Raw genomic sequence first — 17,469 nt, 5'->3', positions numbered from 1 at the left:
CTCTGGCAAGAATTGATAACAGTGTTTATCACCCCTAACTCAGTGTTTATCACCCCATTAAGAAAACAACAGAGGGACATTACCAGATACCTGTTGATTCTGCCTGTTGACTCTGTTGATTCAGCATGGACTGTAGCCAGCATGTGGTCTGCTAGTTAATACACAGACACCTCCTCAGCAAGGCAGAGGAGAGGGGGGAATTCCTGCTTATCATGGAGTGGTAAGGGGGAGAGGGGGAGCAGCCCACAGTCTGTGCTGGAACTGCAGCCAGGAAGCAGAGGGGAGTGGCCAGCCCTGCTATGGAGCAGAGAGCCCCACCCAGCCCAGAGAGCATGCTGGAATGCTGGGTGTGTCAGGTTTATTTTAAACCAGGAAGGGGTCTGGGACGGACATTGCATAAACCAGTTTGAGCCAAATCAGTTAAGTCTGATACTACATTCAACCAGGTTTATTTCAAACCAGTTTCAGCCATTTTCAAACTGGTTTATGTGCACTGAACATCTGTTATGTTACAGGTTTAAACCAGTTTCTGATCACTTAAACCACTTTATTTGTAATGTCTGCTCCTTGCCGAAGGGGCAGCAAAATGGAAGAACTGTCTTGTTCTCTTAAAATGGGTGTCCCAGGTACAACCCCAATAATGTAGTTTCTAAAACATACATGGTACACAGCCTAAAATTAGGCTGCTACTCTTAAGAAATCTTCTCTGATATAAGGTAAAAAACTTTGCTAAACTAGAATTAGGATCAGACATACCTCATCAAGATAAATAGAGTCCCATTAACATTGGGCACTAGCGGGGTTTTGTCATTTTTTTGTCCAAATGTTCCAATGGGTCTCATCAGCAGGCATCCATCTTGGGGCCTGAAAATTGCTCAGGGTGCAGGTGGTCTGAAAGCTGTGCCAGGTTGGATCCTCTGCTATGGTGGCAGACTATCATCTGTTCTCCTCCCTTCAGCTACCAGATGGGCACTCTTACTCTGTGTGTGTGTGTGTGTGTGTGTGTGTGTGTGTGTGTGTGTGTGTGTGTGTGTGTGTGTGTGTGTGTGTGTGTGTGAAAGAGAGAGAGGAGAGAGAGAAGAGAGACTCTGTCCCACTCTCCCTGGACCAGCCCTGATAATACATGTGGTTCCTTGCCTGCTGCTCCCTCATCAAAGCCATCTGTACTGGGGACATGCAGCATTTATAAAGGCTCTAATGGAAAGCTTTACAGTGTATGCCTCTGAAATAGGGGTCATGCAAGCTTTCTAAGGCACACATCACAGCTGGGGCAATGTTTCGGAAATCCATATCAAGCTGGTATGATCACACTTGAGGCCAGCAGCCAAATGCCTCTGCTACAGCAGGTCTCAAGGGCATACAACTCTCTTGCACATGACACTCTTCTCAATGCATTTTCACAAAGAAGGGAGTATATTAGAGTGACCATTGCTGGCCACATCAGTATATACCTATTTGCTATACATTACATTTCTTCCCTTTTATCTTGGGCACTGGGCCCTTTACATTTGTTTCACTTGTTAATTTAAATGAAGATGATCTCTGTGTTAATATTTTATAAAATTTATTTCAAAATGGGTTTTAATTATGCTTTGAGTATTGCCCAGAGTCTCTTGGTGGGAGTGTATTTACTTAAAGTATGTATAATAATTTTTACTAATGCTGACATCAGTCAGGCATGGGGTGAGAAGAGATCCATTTTTTCTTCCCTATGCAGCCATCTTTTTGCCATTTCAGGAAAGAAGCCAGGAAGAAGAAGAAAAAAAATCAGGTCAAAACGAGTTCATTAGGAAAAATACCAAAGCTGCTTTTCTCAGGGTATTTGAGCACATTCACACTGGAACAGGCAAGGACAAGAAGTCTCATGTTATTTCTTCCAATGCACGTCTGGATTGAATTAATATTTGAGGATGAGCTCAGCCCAAACCAAAAACTGTCGGTCACTTCTACAAACAGTCACTGACATGAGATAACACTGAATGCAGATATGGATGGAACCAAATACAGTTCAGTCTCAGACCCCACAATTCTTAAAGGGCTCAACTAGCATGGACCCGTGTGATTATGCCAATTCTTCCTAAGGTCAGCTGAGACTGATGGATGCTTGGCACTTAAAAAAAATTGGTCCTCTGATTTAGATGTTCAAATATGGCTTTAGAAGCTTAACTAATGACACTTGTCTTGGAAAATCTTGGCCTCCACAAATGATATACAGTGTATTCAGTATACATCAAAAGAGACAAAAAGGGTCTTCAGGCTTCTGATCCAGTGAAAGACAACTGGCCCCAAGCAGTCTTTTTACCTGGGTGTTTAAGGGCTCCAACAGTATGTATTTGTATTGTACACACAACATACGACTGGATCCGTTATTATTTTGGGGGGAATTATATACTTTTGCATCTGATTAAAACTTCATCTCTTCATGTAATCATGATTTGTTGCTGCACAGTTGCCTTGTTAAGCTTTAGCTGTGTCTTGATTACTTCTCTTTGGGCTTTATTGCAGAGATCCTTAGCTTTCCTACACAAAGTATTAAGAATCAGAAAGCAAAAAGCCACCAGGCTCTTAACCAGTTTAGGAACCACCAATTCAGTGAATCCACCAAAATGGGTTTGCAAATTGCCAAATGTTTGTTCATTTTTAATGCACTTACAACTTTTAACTCCAGCACTGCTGTGCTCACTAATCTACTAGATCCTTTTTACTTTACATTCCTGTCCCATTCCCCCCACCCCCACCAACCCAACCCCTTCACCATACATTATTATATAAGGTAACAAACTGTTTAACCCTACAGTTGTATATTCTCTGGTTTCTGTCAGAAAACCCCCCATGCATAAACATGTAAAATGGGGCATCTGCTGAGCCCAGCTTCAAGCACTGATGTGTGGGCTCTTTTGCGACATCATAAATTATTTGCATATTGATGTTATAGGCACGTTTTTATTTTATCAGGTAAACTGCACGAGGTGATTCAACAGAGGCACCTGCAGATATTTCTGGGGACCTTTATACTTTATAGAAGCACTGTCACATCAGAGCCACTTGTTCACTTTCAGCTGCTACTGAATGAGTGTTAAGGTGAAAATTGGTATCAGTGTGACACATCACAGCCTCTAGCTATTGAGTGAGACATCTGAATAAGGTCACCTGTCTAATGCCAGTAGCAGCTCCTGAAACTCTTGGCAATGACCCAATGCCTAACACAAATAGTGTTTCTGGAAGATTGAAATGATATGACTGTATCCAGTGTGACAGTAGAACTTCCCAACCAGTTTTGCATGGCACAAAAGGACTCCTCATTGGGCCCAATGCTTTATTCTTATTTACACAAAACTCCTATTGAAGTCACAGCATGAGAACATGGATGCTTTAACTGAGCACGATTTGATCCATTCTTTTTTTTTTTGGCACTTTCCTTTTTAAGCTTATTAGCTTAAGCTTCTGTAGAAAAAGACCAGCAGACTCTCCCTCTGCCTGAGGAAGGGCGCTTGCGTGCAAAAGCTTGCAAAGAACAATTTTTCCACCTACTCAGGTGGTCTAATAAAAGATATCCCGTTTACCAAATAACCTCATCGTTCCAGAGTCACATTTTTCAGAGGGTGAGTGTTCAGGTGGTCTGAAAGCCAGTTTCCTTTTAAGGATCTCAGGCTGGGCAACAAAAATTGAAATGTTTAGTTAATTGTAAAACAAACAAATCAAACAAAAAGAACGTTGGGGCAAACTAATCCAAAATAGCTTTTTTCAGTTTTGTTTATTACATTACAAACCTGAAATATTATATTTGGGATGAACAAACTGCAATTTGACACAAAATAAAATGGTTTGGTTTGGGACACTTTGAGGGAAAGGAAATTAATGCTAACATTCACCATAGGTGTCAACTTTTATTTCTGCTGGGGGTAGGGGGGAGGGCTAAGATGATGGACATGAGGAAAGTTTTACATATTTCAGGTCACAGACCTCTTCCGGAAGGGGGCCGGGGCCCTTGGGCCCTCATGTACTCGACACCACTGACATTAACACAACTGCAATGGGAGGAAGACCTCTCTTTCTATTATTGGCATTGTGGGGGGGGGGGACAGGTGGGACACTAGCCTTGGATGCCATCTTAGGGAAGATGCCAGAATCACTCCCTTCCACAGGAATCTTGCCACAGCAGAAAGAGCCCTGCACCACCCAGGCAAAGAAGGCAGGCAGGTACAGCTGGTGTGCAGTGAGCCTGTCCTCCAGCATCAGCAGCCCAGGCTCACACTGGTACAGCACCAGCCACAGCAGTAACAGCTATCACTTGAGCGCAGAGAGATTCCCCTCTTCCCTTGACTTGCCCTGGGTGCTGAAGGAGCTCACTATGTCTCCACCTTCTATCCAATAGCTTGATGCTTAGGGCACTTGCATTCAAGTCCACTGTCTTACCTCTGTCCACCTGTTTTACAGTAGGGATTTGAACAATGGTCCTACACATCTCAGGATGCATCTCAGTGGCCTAACCACCAGGGTATTCTGTGATTCCCCGCCCATTTCTCCTGTTGGAGCTGATATGGGATACTTAAATAAAAAAAAAGAGAGGAGGCAAAGACAGAAAAAGATTCTCTAGCCAGTTGGTTACTACATCTGCCTGGGAGACAGGATCCCTGGTTTCAGTCCCTGCTTCAATACCTATCTAAGTTTGAAAACAGGTCTTCTTTATCTAAACAGAATTTAGCAGGCTTTTTACCCTAGAATACCATATAGATCAGGGATTCAAGCATTCTGCTGGGATGTCAAAGGTAGATTCAAATCACTTCTGAGAGGGAAGGGAATTGAACCTGGCCTTCCATGTTTTGGACCAATGCCTTAATTAGTAGACTGCTGGGTAAAAGGGAAAGCACAATGACAAATGTGCTACCACCCTTTTAATTATGCGGTTGTTTATTTACTTAATAACTGCTGAAATGATTCAACCATAAAAATTTCCACTCTAATCTCAAGATGGGCATCCAAAAAAAGAAGCATGCAAGATTGACAACTGTTCTTGAAAGGCTTTGTCCAAAGTTGGTCCTGTCATTACCCAATGATTGTGTGTGCGCTTCGGCACTGCAGAATTATTTCCCACCACATGGAGCTTTCTTTGCACGGTGCAATTCTCAGCTGCAGAGAGAAAACCCCGGTGCAAAGGAGTTCCTGCCGCTCACATGTAAATTTGTTCCCCAATATTGGCTGTTTCTAAATTATTCCCATGTGGCGGCTAGCGATTGGCTTGCTAGCCATATAAGAGGCTTGAGCAGTTTCCGCCAAAGTCAGAGATCTCCGAGAATCTCAGGAGGATCCTGAGAACCCCGATTCTGAGAATTCCAGGAGAAATCCGAGAGAATTCCGGCAAGGAGTCCACGATTATCTCATGGATTTCTACGTATATCTTGGACTGAATGATGGTTTGATCACCCATCAAGAATCTCTCCCCGTCGCCGACCGATCCCTCGATGTACCCCTGCCCTGCGCGCTCGTGGAGAGTCACAGCTCGGACTCTCGTATCGGTTCAGAGAGCTCTCATCGTGTTTGTTTTGCGGAGCCTAGCAAACTCTGCTCGTGTGTCTTCAGTGGAGCCTAGCAAACTTCACTTGTGTTTGTCTGTAACTGCAACTCAAGCAAGTTTTCCTGCCTGCACCGCGACCATCTATGGTGTAAGTAAAATAATCTTTAATCAACCTCCACGCGCCAGTGCCTAATTCTAGTCCGCCGTGCCAACTTTCCCCGGCCCACGTGCCCGGGCTGCTGGCCATAGCCCCTCAGCCCCGACAGGTCCAATGGTCTAATGACTCTTAACAACAGCATTTGTTTCTTTTGTCAAATGTTCTGAGTTTTGAACTGTAATCAATGAAATGCATATGCTTGAACCCAATTCTTTTCTCCTATCATACCATCTTCTGCCCTGATTTACACCTAGAGGCTTGAGTGTCATTTATATTGAATGTTATTTTGGTATCACTTAAAATGACCTACAACACATAAATAGAGTAATAATTAACAGGGCATCCATGAAGAATAATCTACCTCAGTCAGCCCAAAACTAATTAAGCTGATTGAGTAAGCATGTGGATGTTCTCCATGAATTTACCCTGCCATAATTGTATTCCAATGCATAGTATTTTGCATGTGTTTTAATGTATTTTGAATGTGTTGTGTAATGCATTTGTGGTCTCTTGCCATAGCACCCTGGTGAAAAATGCCCTCTGGTAAAAAATGTTTGAATAAATTAATAAATCTAACACAAAGGAAAGACAGCAAACAAGGAAATTGGGGAGGAGAAGAAATCAGTGAGAGGAGAGAACATATTCTTAGACACAAACTCCCTTTCATAATATTGTGTTCAATAGATTATCTTTTTTCTTTAGTACTTAGGAGAGAGGGGGTTTTCTGAAGATCAGAACATTTTGAGCATTTGATGGAAAGCAGAGTTAGTTTATAACTTAACAGACCTGCAAGGGAACAACAGTCATTTACATCTATAGTCACTTGTGAGTTATGTTTCTAAATATCAGCCTGAGAATACGAATCATTTCAGTGCAGTTCATCATCAAGCCCAGTTTGGTGAACATAACACCCCCAGTGCAATTATATGTCTTCAGGATTAATCCCATACAAGACAATGATTTGGAAAATAGATGCATTGTATTTGAGGAGAGCTTTTAAATCATAAAAAAGTAATTTTCCCCTCTAAACCCTTTTTTCCTGTCCATTAAAGGTATAAAAACAGTGCTCCACCTGCTAACACTCACAGACCAATAACTTTAATTTTTGGCATTTATTTATAGACTGAATAGATCCATCCACACCTGCTTTCCACTTAATTAGTTGGCTATCTACAGGCTGCAGATTGGATGCTGCCAGCTTCCTGTACTAATAGGAAGATCATTCAGGGCTGATGTAGGAGCACAGAGAAAAAAAAAACCCTCATACAGAAACATTAAGGGAAAAAACATCAACACAAAAAGAAAATTATGAAAAACCAAGAGGTGACAGAAAGGTTAGTGCACTACATTTTTAATGAATTCTGAACAGCAATGCTTTACAGACTCAAACAGACTCATAGTAAGTAATATAGGGCCTGATTCAATGCCTATCAAAATCCATGTGTATCATTCTACTGGGGTCAACAAGCTTCTGGAATAGAATCATAGTCAAGATTCACCTCTTAACACCACATGCCTCCAGCAAAGAACAGCTACAATGGCAAGAGTCAAATCCTGGATAACAGCCTTCAGCCTTACACCCTGCTCAACTTCATTAACAGACTTGACTTTAAACATAAGTTTAAACTCCACTGAGGTCATTGGCACCCAAGTATTTTCTTAAATGCTTTGTTTAATTGGGACCTTAGTGAATTAATGCACCTTCATAAAGAACCTATCTTGAGTCCTCTATGCACTACAACACAAAAAAGTCTAGTTCTTCCAGCGTTCCCGTGTTTCAGAAATGCATTCCCTTGAGTTTTCTTCCAAGAAGAGTAGCTCTGTACCAGCACTTAAGTTTTACTATTTCCAAGGAACAAAAAAAAATCATCATTCATCATGCTGTATATGTTAGGACAGGTGGGGAAAAAGTGTATAATTAAGTACATAAAGATGAAATAGAACAAGTAAGAGAGTAAGAATTAATTACTCATTTGAGAGTTTGCTTTGACCTGTTATTCTGCAATCACACCTATTTTACTATAATGTCTCAATAATCCATGTTGTTCTGCTCCAAGGCTCAGACCTGCAATACAGTATTTGATGAATTCCTCACACTGTTCTTTTCTGTTTGGGAAATGGTATAATAGCGACTGATTTTGAGGGGACTTGTTGGAAAATGTTACCTGAGGCATACTTCTTAATAATTCAGTTCCATCTCAGGGGCATTTTATAGCCATTTCTTGAAATAGTAACTCTATTTTATCATTTGCAATTTTCTAATACTGTGTAATGTTGAAAACAAATAATATGAAGTAGCTCAGCGTAAGCATGATAGGTGAGCACTTATTTCCCTATCATTAGGGTGGAGAAGCCTTAACTGTTTCAAGATTGGCTATCTGGGTGGTCTAAAATCCATAGATGGCTTGACATTTGCTTTGCCTCATAAAAGTAGGTGCTAGGCTTTGGTTATTTAAGAAAGGGGTGCTCAAGATGCAACCCCTGAAGGCAAGCAGGGAACATTTCTTGAACTTCAGATTTTACCAACATTTTACTTATTTTGCTTTCACTCCAGGATCAAGCCACACAATCATACCCAATTGATAAACCGTTATCCCAGTTGTTAAGCACAGCCTGGATGAGGAAGCAATAACAAAAATGTCTAGGGGAAGAGTCTAGTTCCCTGGATTAGCACATACTGAACACTCATGTGCAAGATTATGACCATGTAGGAAGACGGACTAAGGGTTTCCAATTAGCTGGTTCAATATGAATTGGGTGGATCAAGGGACTATGCTGCTGCCATTTAACCAGCACACAAACTTTCTAAGGCTAAAACCTACCTGCCAGAGAAGTCTCATACTGTGCTGTAGGCATGCTGCTACTATATACATTGTAAAGGGATATTTTTTATTATGGAAGGAATGTTATTGCAAGAAATTCAGAAGGCATTCTAAAAGTGTTCTCCAAATGAAAGTAAGTTGCATGTAAGTGGGCGCTTCTACACGAGATGCTTAATGTGCAGTAACCTAATAACACTGCACAGTAGCGTGCCAGACAAAAACTGTGCAAAATGCTACTGCACAGTAGCTTTTTAGTGTCACTAAAAAACCATGTGCCAGTGCTACTGCACAATAACTCTAGTTACTGTGCATTTAATTAGTACTTCATTAAGCAAGTATTAAATTAAATGTGCAGTACTAACATTAATGAACATGTAGGCACACCCAGTGGATGTGTCTACACGTGCATTTGATGTGGGAGCAGTTTACTCATGAGTAAACTACTTGGGAGTAAATGCTCCTGGGCAGGCATCTAGACAGGCAAGGAAGTGGGAGCAGATTTGCTCCTAATGGCAGGAAACTGCATCCGCTTCCTGAGGCCCTGCAATGGGCCCCTTCCACCAGTGAGGGTAGCTCTAGGCTCTCCCAGGGTGCTAGCCCAGGGGCTGGCAGGGAGCACTGGCCCAGGAGACATTGCCCCCTGCCCCTCAGGAGCTGCCTGTTGCTGGGGTGGAGACAATGTCTGCCGGAGCTCCTGACCCTGGCTCCCTGGCTGGGGGCAGGGGACTTAGAAAGAGCTGCAGAGGAGGGTACCTCCTTACTCCAATCCTTCAGTGGGGCAGCTCTTTCTAAAGCCCCATGCCTTGATCATCAATTGGGACACAGGGCTGGGACCTGCCCCTGGTCCACAACTGCGGGGCAGGGGCTAGAGAGCCTGTTCCCTGCTCTGCAATTGCAGATCTGGGTAGGAGACAGGCTGGGGAGCTCTTTCCAAGACTCCTGCCCTGATCAGTTCAACGTGCTTCTGGCCCCATAGTCACAAAGCCAGAAGTCTCTCTCCTATTTCTCCATGTGAGCCAGGATCCAGGGAATGGGCCTAAAGACAATATAGACTGAAATCTGTAAATACCAGAATATATAAAGATGAGGTACATGTTTTCCCTCATGATCTGGAATGGCTGACCAGAGTGGTGAGTTAAAAGCTGACTTGTGACAGGGGAACAGGGGTCAGGGACATGTGGCTTGATTCAGGATGCAGCTCGGACTATATAACTGAGAAGGTGTGCAAGCTGTTGCCTGTGGCAAGCAAATAGAGTAGCACAGGGAGTCAGTAAGAAAGCAGCATTTTTCTATGCAGTAATGGCTTTTAAAGGACTTCTTTTCTTTAATCATACACACATATGCTCATGCACAAAATACAGAGGTCATGTGCACATATCCTGCCAGATCTCCTCAAATCTGAATAACAGCTCTGCTAAGTGGCTCCAGCTAATCCCTCCATGACTCAGTACAGCTATACCCAGCAGCAGATCTGTAGGGGCGCGGGGTGTGAACTGGTGCACTTGCACTTCCCTGGACCATCCAAAGCTTAAAACCAACTGCCTGGCAGTGGCAGCAGCATTTCTAGTCAGGCAGTACTAAGGGAGTCAATGTTTTAAACTCATTTCAATTAAGTTTTATTTGTTTTCGCTTCAATCTTAAACTGAATAATACATCCCTAGGCCCCTAGCATATTAGCAAAGCATTTAATTTTTTTTTAGCTGGAGAAAAAATGTGTTGCTTTTATATGCAATGATGCACCTGACCATCTGCACCCCACTTTTCAAAATTCTATATCAGCCTATGGCTATACCTAACACAATGAATGCAGCTGGTGCACTATTGCTCCCTCCCCCAGGCTAGTGCCAGTACGTATGTGTGTGTATACATATATGTATATATACACACACACACACACACACACACACACACATATATATATATAAGTGTTTTTTTGTCTTTTTAAAAGATAGTGTGTTTCAATCAGACCCTACCTTTCTTCACAGAGAGCCTCCTCTCTGAACCTGGTTGCTAGAATGGTGTTTACTCTCCAGGATGTCAGTTGTACACCAAACATGTGCACCAGCCACCACCATTTCCTCACCAACCATGCTCAAGAAAGCCTCGTTGACCTTTCCAAGAGAACCACTGTGTATAAATAAGCCTTACTGGGAGTACAGGAACAAACCATCCCAATGTGGAGGAAGACTAGCAAGTATGGCAGTTGGTTTGGCTTAGCAGGGAACTCTTCAGTAAACTAAATCACAAAAAGAAAGCTTATAAGACATGGACACTTGGACAAATAACTAGGGAAGAATGGATATAAGAGCACTGCTAGAGCATGCATGGATGAGGTCAGAAAGGCCAAAGCACAACTGGAGTTGCAGCTAGCAAGGGAGGTGAAAGGTAACAAGAAGGGTTTCTACAAGCATGTCAGTAGTAGGAGAAGGATCAGGGAAAGTGTGGGTCACTTGATGAATTGGGGAGGCAACCTTCTGACAGAGGATGCAGAAAAGGCCAAAGTGCTCAATGCCTTTTTTGCCTTTGTTTTCACAGACAAGGTCAGCTCCCAAACTACTGCACCGGGCAGCACGGTTTGGGGAGGAGGGGAGCAGCCCTCAGTGGTGAAATAACAGGTCAGGAGCTACTTAGAAAACCTGGACCATGGAAAACTACTTAGAAAACCTGGAAAAGTCCATAGGGCCAGATGGGATGCACCTGAGGGTGCTGAGGGAATTGCCTGAAGTGATTGCAGATCATTGGCCATCTTCTTTGAAAACTCATGGCACTCAGAAGAGATCCCGGAGGACTAGAAAAGGGCAAACATAGTGCCAATATTTAACAAAGAGAAAAAGAAGGATCCAGGGAACTATAAACCAGTCATCCTCACCTCAGTCCCTGGAAAAATCATGGAGCAGATCCTCAAGGAAGCCATTTCTAAGCACTTGGAGGAGAAGAAAGTGATTAGGAACAGTCAGCATGGAGTCGCCAGGGGCTAGTCATACCTGACCAACCTGATTGCTTTCTATAATGAGGTGACTGGCTCTGTGGATTTGGGGAGATCAGTGGATGTGGTATACCTTGATTTTAGCAAGGATTTTGACAGTCTCCCTCAGTATGTTTGCAGGCAAGCTAAGGTAGTATGGGCTGGATGCATGGACTGGGGAAGTAGTAGATACACTGGAGGATTCAGAGGAAAATGTAACATGAATATTGCAAGAAATTCAGAAGGCATTCTAAAAGTGTTCTCCAAAAGAAAGTAAATTGCCTGTGAGTGAGCACTTCTACACGAGATGCTTAATGCAAGACAAATGGAAGGTTTGGGCCAAAAGGAATCTCATGAAGTTCAACAAGGACAAGTGCAAAGTCCCGCACTTAGTACAGAACAGTCCCATGCACCAGTACAGGCTGGGGGCTGACTGGCTCGGCAGCAGCTCTGCAGAAAAGGACCTGGGGGTTATAGTGGACAATAAGCTGAATATGGGCCAGCAGTGCACCCTTGTTTCCAAGAAAGCTAACAGCATACTGGGCTGCATTGGTAGATGTGTTGTCAGTAGGTCAAGGGAAGTGATTCTTCCCCTCTATTCAGCACTGGTGAGGCCACATCTGGAGTACTGTGTGCAGTTTTGGGCCCCCCACTACAGAAAGGATGCGGACAAGTTGGAGAGAGTCCAGCAGAGGGCAGCAAAAATGGTGAGGGGGCTGGGGCACATAATTCATAAGGAAGGACTGAGGGAACTGGTCTTATTTAATCTAGAGAAGAGAAGAATGAGAGGGGACTTAATAGCAGCCTTCAACTACCTGAAGCGGGGTTCAAAAGAAGATGGAGCTAGACTGTTTTCTTCAGTGGTGGCAGATGACAGAACAAGGAGCAATGGTCTCAAGTTGTAGCAAGGGAAGTTTAGGTTAGATATTAGGAAGAATCTTCTCACTAGGAGGGTATTAAAACACTGGAACAGGTTACCCAGAGAGATGGTGGAACCTCCTTGGAGGTTGATCCTGCTTTGAACAGGGGGCTGGATTAGGTGACCTCCTGAGGTCCCTTGCAATCCTAACTTTCTATGATTCTATACATATACATTATGCAATATTAAGTGCACATGATAGATGGATAGATACGTTATGCAATATTAAGTGCACAATCTATACATAATTATACACACACACATATAATATACAATATACATATCCATATACTCTTAATATTGCATAATATTGCATAATCCTTATACCAGCTTCAGTGAGCCAAGTTAATGTTGCACTGAAACATACCTTTGTATTTCCTATTTTTCAGTGGTTTGAAACAGCATGAGATGCCACCAAGAAACCTAAACTCTATGTTAACAAAGTGTTTTTTGTCATTATGCTAAGTGCTTCCTTGTGTTACAACTACTGTAATTGCCTTGGCGTCCTTCTCTTGCAAGGTTTCCATTTCTCATGCAATATTTTTAAAATGGCAAAATACAGAACCTGAATTGAAAGAGTAACTGACGGTGAGATATGACACACAAACTTACTAAATTTGATTAATGAAAACAGATTTGCAGATAAATGACTTTAGTTACATGAGCTGTTACTGGAAAGCTACTAATGATAAATATTCTGGGATTGGTTAAGTACCTGGACAGTGAGACAGGTTCATGGGCTCATACTGTTCTTTATCAATAAATATTTAGATGGCTACCAGTATTCTCTGAGGCATTTGAGTATCTTAGAAGGCCAAGAAAAAAAATCATTCCAGGAGCATATTATTCACTTTGAGAAAGATTATCAATACACTATATAGAATTTAGGAGAAAAATTGCATTTGAAAAGTGTTATTGGGACTTGTGCCCCGAACCCCTCTGGCACATTTGAAAATCTTCACCTATGCACCTGGAGTCTATCCACATAGACAGCTAGACTTTGGGAAGTTCTGGTGGTTAGTATAACTAGGTATTTAATTCTAGAGAGAGAAAACTATAAATTCTTTTTAAGTTCTTACAACATCCTCGCCATGAAAAGCCCCTTAAGAGATGAACCAAATCAGTATTTTCCCCATGTACCATAACTTCAATTGGCTCTACATGAATTGCTAGGGAAGCCGGCAAGCTCTAGAACCCCTAATAGACTGGGGGTTAAACGTAGACAGATGGCAGTGCAGTCAAATGAATCAAGCCCATTGGGCATGTCTATACATGCCTCTTTTAGGCACGATCAGCCAAAATCACCATTTTTAAGGTGCAGCTGTGCATGCAGGTTGGGGGCTGTCCAGGGTGCTGCCCAGTGCAGGCTGCAAATGTGTTCACCCAGTAAGCCGAATTAAGTTATCTTAAGGCGTACGTGTGTAGACATGCACCTAAATTACATGAATGTGCCTTAGGCTAAGGCACATTAAGTTTAGGCATGCATAAATTCACATTCAGACACACCCATTAAGTTCTATTCATAGTTTATAAGCTCATGGACACCTGACGAATAAACAGTGTTGTCACTGTTCCCTGCACCCTGATGGGGAATCACTTCATCATGTGTTAATTATTTAGAATGAAGGGCTTCCAGGTCTGATCCCCCTCTCCCTTGCATCTCATGTCATTTTACTTCTGTACAAAACAAGTAAGGGTGGGGGAAGCTTTTTGGAAAATAAAATACCAGACCAGAATGGTATCTACCCTGCTTTCCTAAGAGGTAAAAGTCTACCCAATGGTTGTGGAGAATCTGGCCCTATAGATCTTGTAGAAATTAGTGTTTATCCCATGACCCCTGAGCCAATCCTCACACAAGCAGCAGCCTCCAGCAACCCAGGGACAGCTACATCTAAATGATGCAGACAATGTAGTTTATTCTGACCTTGTTCAGAGGTTGTTCACTCAGCAGTATAGGAATTATCACAGTGATGCCAAACTCGGCTGTCATGTCTCCAGTGTAATACAATATTCTCTATATGTTTATTATAATTACTTAACTTCATGGAAAAATCCTTCCTCTTATTTTAAAATAATCATAAACCATATTGAATCATGAATTCGAAAAACTATTTATATTTTTTAGCAATACTCTTTCACTTATTTTTATTTCCTGCCTGTTTGGCCTACTGGAATAAACTTGACTTTTAATTTCTCTTTTAAAGTGTATCCCTTGAGAACTTTTTAGTGTAGATGTCTTTTGCTCTTATTCACACAGCTACATCTTGCACCTACATTTTTTCTGCTGCTTAAAAAAAGGGAGTGAAGCCAACCAACTCACTGTCATTAAAAAAAAAAATCCTACCATATACTAAAAAAAAAAGCTTTACATATTTTATAAAGCCTCATCCCCTTCTTCTCTTACAAAAGCTCTTTAAAGGATACCAATATTCCCAAGGAAATGGTGCCTTCTTCTTTTACTGCACTAGTAAAATATAAACGAGCTAGCAGCACCCATATCTTTGTTTTCGCAAATGGAGTAGTCTCATCACTTAGTCCTGTTCATAGCAACATACAATGGAGTACGCTGTAGCCAGGGGTAATAGCTGATCCCATAATCTGGCACTAACACTTATAAAGATTAATAACCCTATTAAAATCTTAGACACTACTAAGAAAAATCTTTGTACAAACCTTTTAACTCACAACAAAAGCAGCATATTTGGTGCCATCAGTTTGTTGCACAATAAAGGTTCTCACCCTCCCACACTTGTTCAATTTTGTCTCTGTCTCCTATACTACATAAATATGTGTGTGCGCACGCGCGCGCGCACGCGCGCACACACACACACACACACACACACACACGCTCACACGCTCACACGCTCACACAGGTTTGGGGGGGGTTTCCTGATTTTCAATACAAAGGAATAAAATACAAGTGTGTTTGCAGCAGATAAAGTAAAAATTCCTTCTGTCCCCAAATTGGCTGCCTCAGAGATTAAGCAGCAAGAGCAGACGCACACTGATTCAAAGGCTGCTGCTGTGTCAAAAACCAGAGGCATCAAAACAGATCTGGCTTGTAATCCCCATACAAATTATATATCCAAAATATGAGGAGGGTTAAATTAAAGCATGTTATCAAAGACACTTCCTAACCTATTGTAATGTGAATGTAATGTGTGTAACAGCAGGTGGAACCAGGGGGGCAGTCTGCAGACCTATGATGTCTGTTAATTTGGACTGCAACTCCCAGAAACTCTCAGGGATTGGTGGGGCAAGGGGAAAAGGAAGAGGAAGCTTGAGGCTGCAATAAAAGGAAGAAAGAGCACATGGAACCTAGTCAGCCCTACACAGGTTACACAGTGGAGCTGGAGAACTCACTGGCTCATTTAGCTAGGACTGTGGACTGAAGGAGCTGGACTCAGACTTGGAAGCAATTGCAAGCTGCTGTTTGAGTGCACTAGGGGCTAAAGGCTTGTTTAGGGACACCTCTGGAGGTGTGGGGGGAAATGAAGGAGCAGAGGATATGTTATCACAATCTATGTAATCTTTTACCTGTTCCCTTGACCATCAGTATGGATGACATCTCAATAACATCCATTTATAAGCTTCCAGGGAAGCATTTCGCCTTTGTGAGCCCAGGAAACCTAGACCACAAAAAAGCACGTGATCATTGGTGACTTTAATAGCCACAGCGTCACATAGGGTTACAGAGAAAACAATGAGAACTTGGTTGAGATGTAGGCTGAGGTATACCGCCTGAACCTGATCCACAACTCAAAGCTGCCTAGGTATTTTTGACTACCTCCCAATGAAGATGAAGCTATAATCCAGGCCTCACCTTTGTTGATAGCAATATAGAAGTTATGTGCAAAAAAGGAATGCATGCTCCACACACAGCACAGACCAATCGCTATCAATGTCGTAGCAGCCATAACTCCAGATATAGTGCCAATACTTAGATGCTTCAATTTTAAGAAAGCAGACTGGAGAGGCTTTTCTAAATACTTTGACAAAAGAGTGACACACATTGAACCAGTCTTGGATAACTATGACCTCTTCATGAATGCACTGTGAAAATTCTCCACTAGGTATATACATTGAGAATGCAGAACTGAGTGTATACCAGGGCTTACTACCCTATTAGCAGCCAAATACAAAATGATACCAGGAAATGTTTCAAAGAGATGCTTTCTTAGAAAACACTATTGAGGCAGGGACAGCCCTAACTAACAAGCTCCAAGAAGAAAGACAACAGAACTAGAAATAATTGATTAGAGGAATAAGTATATGACCTCTAATACTCTAGCAGGAAAGCATGGGTAATCATTTGCGAGCTGAGTAATGACTTGAAGGAAGTACAGCCACAGCACAACATCACAGACAACCAGGTGGCTCACCAACCTCTGGTCAATGGTAGAGCCTCAAACAAACAGCCTAAAATATGGATTAGATGGCACACTGATCTGAAGGAAACTCATTTTAATACACCACACACAATGGATGAACTTGATGTCATAGATTCATAGATGTTAGGGTCGGAAGGGACCTCAATAGATCATCGAGTCCGACCCCCTGCATAAGCAGGAACGAGTGCTGGGTCTAGATGACCCCAGCTAGATACTCATCTAACCTCCTCTTGAAGACCCCCAGGGTAGGGGAGAGCACCACCTCCCTTGGGAGCCCGTTCCAGACCCTGGCCACTCTAACTGTGAAGAAGTTCTTCCTAATGTCCAATCTAAATCTGCTCTCTGCTAGCTTGTGGCCATTATTTCTTGTAACCCCTGGGGGCGCCTTGGTGAATAAATACTCACCAATTCCCTTCTGTGCCCCCGTGATGAACTCATAGGCAGCCACAAGGTTGCCTCTCAACTTTCTCTTGCGGAGGCTGAATAGATCCAGTTTCTCTAGTCTCTCCTCATAGGGCTTGGTCTGTAGGCCCTTAACCATACGAGTGGCCCTTCTCTGAACCCTCTCCAGGTTATCCGCATCCCTCTTGAAGTGCGGCACCCAGAATTGCACGCAGTACTCCAACTGCGGTCTGACCAGCGCCCGATAGAGGGGAAGTATCACCTCCTTGGACCTATTCGTCATGCAGTGACGTCAGAA

Source organism: Alligator sinensis, unplaced genomic scaffold (genome assembly GCF_000455745.1).
Source record: "Alligator sinensis unplaced genomic scaffold, ASM45574v1 scaffold342_1, whole genome shotgun sequence".
NCBI classification, from domain to species: domain Eukaryota; kingdom Metazoa; phylum Chordata; order Crocodylia; family Alligatoridae; genus Alligator; species Alligator sinensis.
The sequence above is the reverse complement of the archived record's forward strand: the minus strand, read 5'-3'. Positions refer to the sequence as shown.